The 14,735-nt window shown below is 35.6% G+C and overlaps 1 protein-coding gene and 1 long non-coding RNA gene across 2 annotated transcripts in view; one reads left to right on the top strand and one right to left on the bottom strand.

Moving 5' to 3' along the window:
• The window catches only part of ITGA1 (integrin subunit alpha 1), a 160,888-nt gene that overhangs the window by 116,717 nt on the left and 29,436 nt on the right, over positions 1-14,735 (bottom strand). The gene's annotated exons all lie outside the window — the stretch shown is intronic.
• LOC118354612 (uncharacterized) overlaps positions 5,921-14,735 on the top strand; it is a 30,042-nt gene continuing 21,227 nt past the window's right edge. Inside the window, exon 1 of the long non-coding RNA XR_007410348.1 lies at positions 5,921-6,003. This is a non-coding gene — a long non-coding RNA (uncharacterized LOC118354612). The remainder of the gene's footprint in view (positions 6,004-14,735) is intronic.

Genomic DNA, 14,735 nt, shown 5'->3' on the forward strand with positions numbered 1-14,735 from the left:
CCCCCCCTTTCCCTAAAATAAATACATAAATATAAAAAATAGAGCCAAAAGTCATTCTCTCTTAATTGTACAATTCGTAGTTTGAAGCTAAAATTGTTTAAATGAAAACACACTTACGTGTAATGAAAAATAAAATAGAAATGAATGGAAAAATTCCAACATGTGAAAAAAAAATCAGTTAAATTGTGATTATTTTGATTGGAAAGTAATTACTGGCATTTTGAATCAACTATATTTTTTCAAGGACTAAGTATGCCTGGACTTTTAAAAACGTCTTGATTTTTTTTTGTTTTTTTACGTCTTGATTTTTATGCATGGTTTTCAGAACACAATCAACATATAAAATGAAGTCTACCTATATTTTGTTTTGCCATGGACTACAAAGGGGTATTAGCTTTAACTTGCCTTAAGGTATCATATTTTTTATTTGCCATATTGCTCTGAAGCAGGAGGCAAAGTATACAGATTTATAACATTTCTCTTTTGATGGAATAAGGCTATCTAAATATTTTCTGATTTAATACACAAGTGGTCAATCATTAACATTAATAAATTAAGGGCTTCATAAAGCTAAGTAACAAAATAAAATACAATGCAAAACCCCAACAGTATATCCCAATCAAAAAAAAAAAGTCTATAAGAAAACAATTGCTTGGGACCCCTGGGTGGCTCAGTGGTTAAGTGCCTGCCTTCGGCCCATGGCGACATCCTGGAGTCCCGGGATTAAGTCTCACATCAGGCTCCCTGCATGGAACCTGCTTCTCTCTCTGCTATGTCTCTACCTCTCTCTTTGTGTGTCTCTCATGAATAAATAAATAAAAATATTAAAAAAAGAAAACAATTGCTTGTCCTAGAGTTATCCAGTAGTTTTAATTGGCAATTTCAAATTGCATAGACTAAGAGATGTCTTAGTGATTCTAGTATACCATGTAATAGGCTAATTTTTCTAGATGTCCCTAATAATATACTATCACTTAGACTAAAATGATTTTTCATAATATTTATTTCCCTTCTTACCTAATTATTATAGTGAGTTTTCATTTTATCATTCACTAGCACACATTCTCTTTATTCAAAAGGCTTCTTGTACCTCACCTCAATTTAAAACTTGTTCAGTTTATCAAGAGAAAAATAATGGAAGTCAAGTGCAAATAACTTATTCATCTGAAAAAATCGTAAAGTAAACCAGAAAGTATTTTAAAGGACACTGGGGTTTGTTTATAAGAGATGAAGAAAAATCTCAGTAGCCTGGAATGTTGAAATATTTCAGAAGGCAAGGGTCAGTAGAATGCTTGTTTTCTTTTCAGGGAAAAGAGATAACTTAATGATGCTTTCTTTTCTGTTTTAAGATAGCTCTAAATTTTGTTTTCTTAGCTATAATTGTTGTTGCTGAGACCATGATGATCTTTCAGCACTTAGAACATTAGTTGAGCAGTAACATCCTTGGATTCAAACTCTATTCCTATCTAGCAGTATCATCTTTTACATTCTTTCCATTAGTCTTCTAGAGTCTCTGGTAATTGAAGTAAATACAGATGTTATAATCAAGATCCCCAAGAATTGGCAGCCAATATTTTCCTTAAATGGAAGCATGCTGGTACTTAGAATCACAATTCTGGTGACCAAGTATTCGTTATTTACAAGGATCTTGAAATTCAGGTAGAGATTACCTGTGGACGGAGTGGGGGCGGGGGAGTGGATAAGAAGGAAGAGAATAGGATCCAAAAGGAAATAAAAACGTGGTTTTAACTTTATATGTTTCTAGAGGAAAATGCTTACTTCCCATTCCTGATGGGAGAGAGCTCTGTAAGCTATAATCCTCCTTGTCTGTATCTATGCCTGTCTCCATTCACACTTAAGTGATTGGTGAGTTTGGAAAGAGAAGCTTATATGGGTAGCCCAGTCTTCCCTTATTCATTTTCTCTCAGAAGTGAGCCTGCTTACAGAAAAAAAACAAAACAAAAAACACAATGCTTTGCTCTATTTCTCTAGTGTCAGACTCTGAGTTGGAGGTGGAAGATAAGTCAGCATTATCTAAGGGAGAATAGTGGGAATTTCATTCATCTGCCCTGCTCCATTCTGATTCTTGGTCATCAATTAGTTCTAGCTCAATGAGGAAGAGATTTGTTCATTATTTGGCTTCCTAGAAAATCTTAATAATGTTTTATTTCTTATGAAAAATAAACAATTATGGGACAATGTTTAGATTTTGCAAATCTGGATACTAGGCACATCTATGTTTGTTGTTATTCCTTTAATTTTCTTATAAGTTTAAAGTATTTCATGAGGAAAAAGAACATATACATTTTTTGTATAATTATCATTATGGTTGAAGATGTGTTGACATGATATATCTTTTCTAATTCTTTTACATTTTAATTTTTAAAATTTCATATCTAAACACAAAATTAGAACAAACACAATGCTATTCTTGTTTCTAGGAGCTGCAAGGAGACACAAAATAAAATAATTTGAATATATCATCTTAATTATCTTTACCCATTTCCTATTTTCTACAATCCCTTCACTATCAATGACATGAGAGTAAGAGGTGCGGGTCAGTAAAAGAAGATATAAAGATGCATGATCAGGATTAGGGGAGATACAATAATTTCAGAGGCAGGCAAGGTAAAAAAGGGCATGGTGGAGATCTGACCAGGACGGTTTGCTATGGCAGCTGCATCTTACACTCATACTCTGGTGGACATCACTGGGGGTCAACTTGAAGGGCAAAAGAAATAAAAGATTTTAGAAATGAGATTAATACTATGATTTGCCACAGTTCACAATTTGCTTAACAAATACATTTGTCTGAAAAGGAACTGACTGCTAGAATTGTCATTATTTCCTTTCCAGTACTTGTCCACAGTCTAGTTTCTAGGACTATGCTATGTATATGGCTTTGTCTGCCTCTTGAGACAACTGCAGACGAACCAAATCATGGAATTGAGAGTTATATTAAGAAAGAGACACAGGTGCTGCTCCAGGAACTCATAATTCCTTACTCTGGGATAGGTTTAACTAAGAAATATGGAAGTAAGTCAAGTAACACTGACTTTCCACTGGCCATCTTTATTTCACAAACACTAGGCACTCAAGGAAGATGTAAAAGAAAAAGGTCATCATTCAATTTAGAACTGTCCAGCATGCCAGAGGTGTATTGAACATTACTTCTGAAAATGTAAACATATAAAGATAGAAGGAAAAATTCCAAGGAGTTGTTCACCTATCAGCAGGGTTAAACAGGATAGAGCAGGACTATGGCAGATGAATGAGAATGCGTATTTGACTATTTTTCTCAAGTACTGCAACTTTGGAAAGCTTGCTGACTTCATCATTTCTCATCATTCTGTGTATTCTTGCAACTCTCTAATCTTAAATTATTATTTGGAGCATTAAAGAGGCAGAAATTAACACAACCAAATCAATAGCAACAATAAAGGCCACACCCATTGAGATCAATGGAATCTAATACCACATTTCCTCAGAAGGGAGCCCATGATACATTACAGAATGTTACATGGAGATTTTTAAGACCTTAGAGTTAAAGAAAATTTATGCCTTATAAAAATGTAAAGATAATTGGCATTAGACTGGATACACTTTTTTTATAAGGAAATAGGATCTAGAGGGTTCTATGTAGTAGCTCATCCTAATGAAAGGCCATTTTACTGTCTTTTCAAAGATAGTCTTTTCCATCTAGTGATACTGAACATAGTTAACACTGCAATTTTAAAGTTTTGATGGTTTACCAAAACAAAAAGTTTAGGAAGAACAACCCAAACCAATCAAAACTAAACTCTTTGAGCAATGGGATTTGTGAGAGGGGGGAGATATCTCTATCTCTTTTTAAAAAAAGATTTTATTTATTTATTCATGAGAGACCCATAGAGAGAGAGAGAGTGTGGCAGAGACACAGGCAGAGGGAGAAGCAGGCCCCATTCAGAGAGCCTGATGTGGGACTGGATCCTGGGACTCCAGGACCACGCCCTGGGCCAAAGGTAGGAGCTAAACCCCTGAGCCACCCAGGGATCTCCCTATCTCTATCTATCTCTATCTCTATCTCTATCTCTATCTCTAATCTATCTATCTCTCTCTCTCTCTCTCTCTCTCTCTCTATCTATATATCTCTGTCTAGTTTTAGGTATTTCTGTTAGAACAAAAAAGGTCTTTTCAATATCTATAATATTTGTATTTAATTGTGCTTCCAGGTTTCTAGTGATAGTGTTCATTCTCTATTCTAACATACTGTAGGTGGTGTTTATTTATTGTATTTCCTGCAAGAAAAATCTATTTGATCCTTGGTCAAACTACACAAAATGAATTATGACTTCCTAATATTCGACTGCTATAGTGATAAATCATAAAATATTATACTAAGTATGAGACACCTTATCTATTATCTAAATTGGCCCTTCCATTTGATCAGGAGCCAGTAACTACCTTCTTTTGGCAACTATCTTACTCTAACTAAGGGTTTCAAGGTGCTGCCATGTTTTTAAGTGACACTGACATCCAGACTACAGCTGACTGGTTTGAGAATGAGCATCAGATTTAAAATGAACTACCTAGTGTCTCACTCTCCTGGCCACAGCTGATTAACTCGAAGGGGACCAATCCAAGTAATCAACTCTCTGATATCAGGTTCATACCTTTCACAGGCCCCTATCCAGGTGGTGAAGTTCATGGAACAGGACACTCCGTAACAGACACAGCCTTCATTCTTGCCAAGAAGGTAGTTTATAGTGTGAGAATGAAATCCAGAAGGAGGAAAGAGAGAATTCTAACATACAGAAGGGAAATGAGATACTGTCTAGTCCAGTTAGTGGTCCCCCTTAAGCTTCATTGCTCCAATGTGGCTGGGGGAAGGCTGGGAAAGAAGCATGAAGCAGAGTAGCTAAGAGAAACAGATGGCTTCCATGACCTGACTCAATGCTTCCTTCTTATTTTCCCCCAAAAAGCCATTAAAAACTTCAAAAAGAGTAAGAGAGACAAAGTGACTGGTCCGTTTTGTATGTAGGTTACAAATATGTATATAAATGTCTATATGTGACAACATTCTGCATGTGTGACATTCACTCAGCACACACCTATCATGTGCAAGGTAGTGTGGAAGAGCTATGAGTGATTAAAATGCAAAATAAACATTAGCCATGCCTTCAAAGAGCTTTAGTTACTTGTGAGATGTAAAGCATAATAAAATAATTAACCTTATGAGGTTAAAAAAGAAAAAAAAATCTCAGGGACCATAATTATTTATTATAATATGACTCCTTTGTATGCCAATTTTATAAATCCTACAATCCTAGTTTTGTTTTTTCTTTCTTTCTTATTTAATCATTGAGAAAGTCTGTGCCAAGATTTTATTTATTTATTTATTTATTTATTTATTTATTTATTTATTTATTTATTTGAGAGAGTGAGAGAGAGAGAGCAAGAACAGTGGGGAGGGAGAAGAACAGAGGGAGAAGGGACAAGGAGACCCTAGTGCTGAGCGCAGTGCCTGATGCCAGATTCAATCTCACAACCCTGAGATCATGACCTGAGCCAAAGTCAAGGGACGTTTAACCAAATGAGCCACCCAGGAGTCCCAGGTCTGTGCTATCTAAAAAAAAGAGAATAGGGAATAGATATCTTGGGACTTAATTTGGGTAATCCCTGGGAAGACTCTACATTTCACATTAGAAAAATGCTTTCAGTACTTTAGGTCTGTGCTTGAGGCTCCACCAGAAGTTAAAAATAAAGACAGATGAAAACATGACACAGAACTCACACTGAATTTTGTTGCCCGTTCAGAGTCAAAGTTGAAATCTTCCATTATGCAACGTAAGAATAATTCATTTAAATACAGGCAAAAGGGCAGGATGGTGGTGATGTCACTACAGAATAATTGCAGCTTTGTGTCAGGCTGATCTTACTAGGAAGGCAGAGCTGAATGAGGCACCAGCTTGCCCCTCCACAGACTGACACTCTGACTGGCGCCTACAGGGAAAAACTATGAGGGTGAGTGATTCTGTTGTATGTCAGTTATTTCCCAGCCAAACCCTGAAGCATATTTTTCCTTCAAATCTTGAGTGCAACTACTATTCTATACTATGATGAAAGACCAGTAATATAATTTATGTGGACACTTTATAAAATACGTGGCCTTTTACTACTTTAAATATATAAAAAGAACTTTGTGAAAAAATTTAAAAATTGGATTTCCTTAATTTTTAACTTTGTACCAAGTAATGATTTTCTTGATGAACTCCAATCAACCTAAAAATGACTGTTATTATTTTTTTAATACACATCAAAGAAAGCGCAGAAAAAAAATGGATTTTGTTTTTTTTAAAAGATAGACTCCTGGTGAATAATTAGGACTTATTCAAAAAGTTCATACAACTAGGCACATAAAAGCTACCAATATTTACCTTTGAAGACATGTTTTATATGGTGGAGATAATTTGAGAAGGTGATGAATCAAAGCTTTGTCATCTATTTCTTAACAGATAGTACTATCCAAAAAGAGGGGAAAAAAGAAAAATTGCAGAATAGCATGAGGGTCCAGAAAATAGGCTTCTAAGAAGCTTTTAGTCTTCTGAATAAGCTATTGTCTGAATTCTTTTTTTTTTTTAATTTTTATTTATTTATGATAGTCACACACAGAGAGAGAGAGGCAGAGACACAGGCAGAGGGAGAAGCAGGCTCCATGCACCGGGAGCCCGACGTGGGATTCGATACCAGGTCTCCAGGATCGCGCCCTGGGCCAAAGGCAGGCGCCAAACCGCTGCACCACCCAGGGATCCCTATTGTCTGAATTCTTAAATTTTTATGTTCTATACTAAAACAGCCTTTTCACAGAACTACTACCACTTATATCAGTTTTTTTTTTTTTTTGAAACTCAAATAACTTTTACTATATTGGGTCAAATGTCATTCTTAAGAAGAAAGTATTACTTCATTTACATACTTATTTAACTGATGCATGAAGTGAGACCCCAACAAAGTTGGTCATAAGCTACATGTCATACTAAAATACAAAGGTGCTGGGGCTGTGTTAGGATAATATGCCTTTTATGACCAGAATCCTCAGCCAATTGCAAACCAGACCAAAGTTGAGGATCACAATGATCCAAGGCCGAAATTTTAACAAAGGCAATCATTTAATTATTCATAATTGACAAAAGCAAAAACAAACAAAAAATAACAAAACCCCCAAGAGTGTATCATCTTGTGTAACAGTATGTCTTCTGGACATTTTAATAGAGTCCTGTATTTGGCAATACTGAAAAAAACAAAATTCTTTAGTATCTTAAAAGGTATTCTCTCCATATATGAATATGGTACTGTTCTCATTAGCTTTCTCTCAAAAAAAGAAAAAAAAAACACATAAATGTTTGAAAACCTTATTTGAAAAGTTCTTTTCAGAATCATAATTTGTAAAGACAGTTTCCAAAAACTGATTAAGAATTTCTCCTTTAGGGACGCCTGAGTGGCTTAGGGATTGAGTGTCTGTCCTTGGCTCAGGGCCTGATCCCAGAGTCCTGGGATTGAGTCCCGCATCGGGCTCCTTGCATGAAGCCTACTTCTCCTCCCTCTGCCTGTGTCTCTGCCTCTCTTTCTGTGTCTCTCATGAATAAATAAATAAATAATCTTTAAAAAAATTCTCCTTTATAGGGTGGCAAGTTTGTATGAATCTTTCTCTCCCTAACCTATAGATCTTTTGTCACAAAACTCAGATTACCACATTAAAAAAATTTATTTACCACTTCTTTTCTTTTTTTTATCACTTCTTTTCTTAAAGACATTTTTAAAATTCTGTATTTCTGTATTTATTTATTTATTTAATAGAGAGAGAGCACAAGCAGGGGGAGCAGCAAACAGAGGGAGAAGCATGTTCCCTCCTGAGCATGGAGTTTGATATGGGGCTTCATCCCAGGACCCTGGGATCATGATCTGACCCAAAGGCAGATGCTTAACCAACTGAGCCCCCTAGGCACTTATTTATTCATTCATTCATTCATTCATTCAGTCAGTCAGTCAGTCAGTCAGTCATCCTCTGCCTGCTGCTCCCCCTGCTTGTGCTCTGTCAAATAAAGACTTAAATTTTTTTTTTTTAAGTATGACATACATTCAGTATAGAGGGATGAATTGTGTCTCCTCAAAAACATGTCTGTAGTCCCAATCCCTGGTGTCTGTGAATGTGACCTTATTTGGAAGGAGGATTCTGGGCAGATGTAATTAGGTTAAGATCTTGAGATGAGATCATCTTGTATTTACAGTGGGCATAAAATTCACTGATTGGTATCCTCATAAAAGAAAGGAGAGAGAAATTTGGGACACCTAGAACCAGAAACACAGAGTAGAAGACTATGTGAAGACAAGTAGAGACTAAAGAAATGTGTTTACAAGTTATAAAATGCCAAGAAATTCTAGGAGCTACCAGAAACTAGAAAAGGCAAGGAAAGATTCTTCCCTAAATCCTTCAGAGGGAGAATAACTTATTTTGGACTTCTGGCTTCCAGAACTGTGAGAGAATAAATTTCTGGGTTTTTGTTCTTATTTTTTTTTCCTTTCCAGTTTTATTGACATAGGATTGACATATAGCACTGTATACATTTAAGCTGCATAGCATAATGATTTGACTTTGAAACGGGTACAGATTTAGTTAACATTCGTTATATAAATATATGGACACAGAGAGAATGAAACAGAGGGAGAGAGAAAAGAAAAAAATGTTTTTATTGTGATGAGAATTCATAGGATTTGATTTACTCTCTTAACAATTTTCATATACACCCTACAGCAGTGTTAGGTATAATCATTATGTTGTACATTACATCTCCAGTACTTATAAGTGGAAGTTTGCACCTTTTGACCATCTTCATCTAATCCTTTCTCCCCCACTCCCTACCCCTAGTAACCACAAATCTCAACTCTTTTCTATGAGTTAGATTTTGTTTTATTTAATATTCCACATGTGAGAGCCTACAGTATTTGTCTTCCTTAATCTGACTTATTTCACTGACTTAGTATGCCCTTTGGGTTCATACATGTTGTCACAAATGGCAGAATTTCTTTCTTTTTCTATAGCTGAAAAATACTTCAGAGTGTGTGTGTGTGACATCTTTACCCATTCCTTTGTCAATGGACACAGGTTGCTTCCATTTCTTGGCTATTATAGATAATGCTGCTACAGTAATCTGAACATGGGGGTACAGATATCTGACATCGTGTTTTCATTTTCTCTGGCTATATTCCCAGAGGTAGAATTGCTGGATCATATGGTAGTTCTATTTTTAATTTCTGGAGGAAACTCCATACTGTTTTTTATACTGACTGTACCAATTTACATTCCCACCAACACTGCACAAGTTCTCTTTTCTCCACTTCTTCCACTTCTCACCAAACTTTATTTTTTTTTCTCACCAAACTTTATTATCTCTTGTCCTTTTGATACTAGCCAAAATGTCTGTTTTTATTTAAGCCAGTATGTTTATGGTAATTTGTTACAGTAGTCCTAGGAAACAAATACATTCAGAAAAGGGCACACATCCTCATTTTTTACAAATGTAAAGGGCACAAAGCAACACACTCATGTAACTGTCATCCAAATTCGGAAAAGGAACATTTTCAGCACAACTGATGCCCCTTTGGGTCCATTTCCTTTAAAAATAAGGAGCAATTCAACAACAAAGAGACAAACAACCCAATTAAAAATGGGCAAAAGACTTTAATAGACATTTCTCTAAATAATTTATGCAAGTGGCCAATATACACGTAAAAATATGCTCAACATCATTAATTATTAGGGAAAAGCAAACCAAAAACACAATGGGATACCACTTACACCCAGCAGAATGGTTATAATACGAAAATACAAAATAGAAAATAAGTTTTGGCAGGGATTTATAGTAATCAGAACCCTCATATATTGCTGATGGAAACATAACATGGAATAGCTGCTATGGAAAAGAGTTTGGCAGTTCCTTGAAAAATTAACCATAGATCTACCATATGGCCCAACAATTCCACCTCCAAGTATAATACTCCAAGGGTAGGTTTACACAAAAACTTCTACACGATTGTTCATAGCAGTACTATTCATGACAGCCAAAAAGTGGAAATAATCCAAATGTCTACCAACTGATGAATGGATACACAAAATATGATATATCCATAAAATAAAATATTATTCAGCCATAAAAAGGAATGAACTACCAACATACATTACTACATGAATCAACAAGATTTGTGGTTTCCAAGGCCTGAGGGGAGGGAAGAATAGGGAGTTATTGCTTCATGTATATGGGATTTCTATTTGGGGTGGTGAGAAAGTTCTCAAACTGGATAGATAGTGGTAACAGTTGCACAACATTGTGGATGTACTTAATGCCAGTGAATTCTAACTTCAAAATGGTTAAATGGTAGAGGTACCTGTATGGCTCAGTCAGTTAAATGTCTGACTTTGGTTCAGGTCATGATCTCACGGTCCTGGAATCCAGCCTGTGTGGGGCTCTGCAGTCAGAGGGGAGTCTACTCTCTCCCTCTCCTTTTGCCCTACCCCTTGCTTGTTCTCTCTAATAAAAAAAATAAAATCTTAAAAAAATAAAATGATTAAATTGTAAATTTAATTTTATATACACTTTACCATAAGAAACGAAATACAAAGCATCTCAATTACTCACCCTAAACATACAATATACTTTAAATTAAACCTTTTATTTTGAAGTACTTGTAGATTCACATGCCATTGTAACAATACATAAAGTTCCTATGTACCTTTTATTCAGTTTCCTAAGTAATCTTCCATCCTTATTTTTCCTATGTAAGGTAATAAAATATTCATACTTTTTTCTTGGTGACCGATATAGGATCGTGTAATTGGACATTCTGTAAATTGGGATTCCTGCCATTGCATTAGGTAAAAGTACAGTATGTTTTACTTGGTTACTTATCAGCCCATTAAGAGAGAACAATTTTCTCAGCTATTTTACCTTTAATGGGAGACAAAAGGAACAAAAATAAGGCTAAGGTGTTAAAATTTGGATGATTCAGGTACATATTCAAATGTATTTTGATACATGATTTATAGTTGTGTGTATGTGTATATATGTATATATTTTTTTTAACCCATAGAACAAAGCATGGTCAAGGCTAAAAGAAATTAGGTCACAGACCATTAAGCATGAAAATATAAAGCAAATACAGCACTCAAGGTCAGGTACATTTTCTTCAAACATCTGACAAACCATCTATCTGGGAAGTGTAGAACATGTTAATGATATTTTGTATATTTCTGAAATAAATTGGCAAGTCCTGACGATCTGTTTAATTTCTTTGTAAAGCTACTACAGACATACAAAAGTGTATTCTATTTTCTAAGCATGCAAGAGAAATGAAAAAGAAATAAGAAAGGCACTATTCATCATTTCCCCTTCCTTTTCCCATGTTTTCTCCTGGTTTCCAATTATTTTTCTTCCTTTGCCTTATTTCACCATTCTGTATCGCTTTCTCAGTTCCCATTGGGATATAAATGCCCAACCACAGGCTAAACATTGACCAAGTAAATAAACATTTAACCGGTTGTGGGTTATGCCTAAGCAGGGTCATGGGATCAAAACTACAAGTAGAAGAGATCTCTGGAGATATGTGAGCTCTGTTTTCTTACAACAAGAAAAGACTGGGGTGTCAGAGAGAATTAAATAGCCATGTGTCACTCACTATAAATGCATACAGTTAAATGCTTATTTGTGACTAAATATCATTAATCAAGTAATGAAACTGGTAGTATTGTATTATTACATATAGGCCTTTTATTAATTTTGAAAATAATTGTCTTCTCTAATACTTTATTTATCAAAAATAGTTTGAACTGGTCTTTCTTTTTTTAAAAAAAAATTTATTTATTTATTCATGAGAGACACACACAGAGAGAAAAGCAGGCTCCATGCAAGGACCCCAACGTGGGACTCGATCCCGGGATTCCAGGATCATGCCCTGAGTCAAAGGCAGGTGCTTACCTCTGAGCCACCCAGGCGTCCCTGAACTGGTCTTAAAAATATTTATCCTCTTTATTAATATCTCTGTATTTTAAACAACTCTGTACTTTCTACAATAGTTTTTAAAATGTTTTTTAAAAATGTATGATTGTTTAAAATGGTTAAATACAAATATATAAATACTATGTTGTACATCTAGAGCTGCCAACGAGAAACGAACAAGGTTGTTGCCTCTCTGGGATGGAGTAAATTGCTTGGTCCCACTTAGCCCAAGCTAAAAACAGTCCGTACGTCAAAGGGAGGAAGAGGGGAGAAAGCCACTAGAGGAGGGCTAGGTTTCATCTTATTTATACCTGTATCTCCAGTGCCTTGCATAAAACAGGTGCTCAAAATATGTTTCTTTGAATATAACAACTAATTAGAGCCAAAATTTTGTGACCATTCTACTTTAGGCAAAACATTTCTCTCTTCTGAGCCTCAATTTCCAAGTCTGTCAAGTAGAATGCTAATAATGATCCCTGTGTTATTGTTCTGGGATTGAAATGAAATTTTCTATGTGAACACCATTTGGAAACTCTAAATCACTCTAAAATATAAAGGATAAAAGACTGGAAAACTGCCTCCATATGGAAACTTCTCAAATAGGCCCAGAGCAAATTTTGTTAACATTCTTCTATTCCACAAGATGTATGCAATCGAAGTTGTAAGAATACAGGCATGGCAAAAAAAAAAAAAAAAAAAAAAAAAAAAAAAAAAAAAAAAAAAGAATACAGGCATGTCTATTATAATGTGACATAGCCATTCCTAAAAACAACCCCATGTTTTCTACAAAGTCTCATGATAAAATAATAGAGATTGTGGTAAAAATGTATCTGGAGCAGCCTACTCAAAATCCTCACGACTTTTTAACCAAAGTACAAACAAAACCAGTAACAACCCAGATAAAAATACTAGCATGATTTTATTTTATTTTTTTTTATTTTATTTTTTTTAAATTTTTATTTATTTATGATAGTCACATACAGAGAGAGAGAGAGAGGCAGAGACACAGGCAGAGGGAGAAGCAGGCTCCATGCACCGGGAGCCCGACGTGGGATTCGATCCCGGGTCTCCAGGATCGCGCCCTGGGCCAAAGGCAGGCGCTAAACCGCTGCGCCACCCAGGGATCCCCTAGCATGATTTTAAAGGCGTGTTATATTTCTAACAAATAAATGCTATGATAAATATAAGGGCTTCAATGGAGGGGAGTAAGAAAATGTTAAGTTTGTAAAGTTATGGGAACAAGGGGAAAATGAACTGAGTGTGGGGCCGACCATTAATAGGTCCTTCCAAGAAATCACACATATGGCAAAAGTAAGCCAAGAAGAAGAATGGAAGGAGAACAGACTATGCACAGATTGTATTAGTCCATGCTTGCTATGTCCGACTTCTAGTGTTCTTGGCATTCAGGTGCCAGTACTTGGTGGCATAAACATTTGAGGTGGTGGGGAAACTGCACTATAGTGACATGTGTTGTAGTGATACCATTGTCCTATTTATCAACTATGTATGAGCTAATTTGATTACAGCTACACATACCTAAACAGAATAACTTAATTTTTCTTTTGAAAGTTTCAATAGGGCCATTTTCACTTAGAATGGGGGAGGGAGAAAAGCAGCATAAACACATAAGTTTGTGAATGTAGGCTCCTGGACACCACAACAGACTTTCCAGTTTAGTCCATTGAACATACTTTGAAGAACACTGATCCAAACTAAAATCCTAGGCAGTCTAGAAATGCACAATAAAGTCAGTCACTTGTCGTCTTCATGTTACTGAATGCTACCAAAGTTTACTGAACACAAGTCTTCAAATTCACCAGTGTATACCAGTGTAGACAAATAGAGTTTATCTATTTATCAACCAACACTTATTTATTCAGTACATACTGATATAGAATTTTTTTTCTGCAGTGAGTGTAATTGGAACAAGCCACACACACACACATACACACATACACTTAGTAAGTAGGCTATCAATGCAAAGGGATATATTTCATGATATAGATGTTAAGGATTGTATAGTTAGACAAGAGTTTCCTCTGTTCATTAAGTTAAACGACAGAGAATTTGAAACACAACTACTTTAAACAAGGGAAACCATAAGACTGTAGCAAATATCTTATCAGCGTATGTTCTTGTCACAACCAAGTGAATGAAGCTGAAATAATATTATAAATTTCTTATCTTTTTGATTTTTGGACTCAGCTCAAAACCCAATGCTCTAATTGTTTTTTTCTGTGGCAGGGCTCACCAATTACCACCAAACGTCCCTATTATCCTCCATCTCTGCTAGCCTTCCCTGCACTTAGGTGGGAGCCATGTGGGCCATTTCTGGTCAATGAGTGCTGAGCAACAGGAATAGTGTGTCTCCACCAGCCAAAATGGTGCTGTTCCCTACCTAAACCTCTCTCTTCCCTTCCACTGTGTTCTTAGAGGTATGTGTTCCTGATGGCATTGTACAACGTGGAGTGGGACCATTCAAACCCACACTGGATTGAGATAGAAGGAAGAAATAAAGTCAGTGGTGAGCCATTTATATTTTGGGTTTTTTTGACAGCTAATTGTATTTATCCTGTTATTACTCTGGTGTAATAGAAGTTCTGATTCCTAGAAATTCTCAATATACAAGAGAATTCGAATTTATAAAATTAGAATTGGAATCTCTAAATGGTGAGTGATTAGATGCCCTTCTAATGTACATGTAAA

Source organism: Canis lupus, chromosome 4 (assembly GCF_003254725.2).
Source record: "Canis lupus dingo isolate Sandy chromosome 4, ASM325472v2, whole genome shotgun sequence".
Classification (NCBI taxonomy): Eukaryota; Metazoa; Chordata; class Mammalia; order Carnivora; family Canidae; genus Canis; species Canis lupus.